The 1,318-nt window shown below is 34.4% G+C and overlaps 1 pseudogene; it reads right to left on the reverse strand.

Moving 5' to 3' along the window:
* Window positions 1-856: 856 nt before the first annotated feature.
* Window positions 857-1,318, reverse strand: LOC101355123 (small EDRK-rich factor 1 pseudogene; annotated as a pseudogene).

A 1,318-nucleotide genomic window follows, 5' to 3' on the forward strand; every position in this document is an offset into this window, starting at 1 on the left:
AGTTTTTTTACTTGAAGATTTTAAAATTTCCATGTATATGCCATTCTAGAAATTAATTTCTAGTTTGACTGCATTGTGGTAACAGAATAGTTTGTCTTATTTTTACTTTAATGAAATTACTTTATTTGAATCCTGTATTACATTTTATAAGTGTTTCACGTGTGCTTGAGAAAATGGTATTCTCTTACTATCAAAGTGTAAAAGTCAGTATTTTTGCATGAAATCTACCTTATTATGTTTGGTGTTTATGGTTGCTACTCATTTTTTGTTCAGTAAACTAACATTTGCATGATGTTGAGTTTTAGGAAGACTGAAACAGAATCCAAAAATTGTTTCTTTTCACTGTTAACTTTTTTCCATAGTGTGCTGAAGATCTTAAACAGGTTTTGCATATTTTATGTTAAGTTTATTCCTATTCTGTTTTATTACTATGTACTGTTAATGGGGGTCTTTCTGACCGTTACATCCTTAAACTATTTTTTTTACTAATGCTGCCTGCATGATAATTCTATTCCCAACTACCCTACTGGATTCTATTATTTATAACTGCAAAAGAAAAAAAAATCAACAACAGACATCTTACTTTGATTTTAAGGTTTTTTTCTTACCCACGAAACAAAAAATTAACTGTAAAGAAGTCTGACCCGTACTGCAAAAGTATTGACTTTTTTTTTCTTAACCAGAAATGGCTCTGCAGTATTTTAAATTTGTCTTTCCGGGTGGAAAAGGGTAGTCAATAACAAACCCATTACCTCATGATTTAATGGAAAGGACTGGGTGCTTCCTCAATTTTAATTTCAAGAGGTCTCATAGGTGCAAATGGGTAAAGGGCCACATTTTCAGGAGCTACTATTTTTTTTTTTTTTTACATACATGGTTACTGTTTCATATTATGAAGAATAGTTCTAAAACACACTAAGTCAGGCTGAAAGGTAAAGTTTAAAATAGACTGCACGATAAGGAGAAGTTATATGTAATGACTGCTCACTCTACAAAAATCTTGATCTTAGAGCATATGATATACCCAGTTGGCAGTAGCACCCAGGTTTTCCAAATAGCCAGTCATCACTTTTCTCTTGTCTGCACAGACTTCTCATTAGCTGCCTTCTGCTATTGTTGCATGATCTGAGAATCCCTCTGCTTTCTCTGGGAGGTAGTCAAGCTATCGTCTTTTCTTTTGTCCTTGCTAATCTCCTGAGTTTTCTTCATGTTTTCCTGGCAGGCAAGTTCTCTTTGATTTCCACGGGCCATACCAACCACTGGACAGAGTCTGGAAGAGAGCAGCTCAGAAAAGCAGAGTTCCCTCACATGCCCTCCA

Source organism: Trichechus manatus, unplaced genomic scaffold (assembly GCF_000243295.1).
Source record: "Trichechus manatus latirostris isolate Lorelei unplaced genomic scaffold, TriManLat1.0 scaffold00120, whole genome shotgun sequence".
In the NCBI taxonomy this organism is placed as follows: domain Eukaryota; kingdom Metazoa; phylum Chordata; class Mammalia; order Sirenia; family Trichechidae; genus Trichechus; species Trichechus manatus.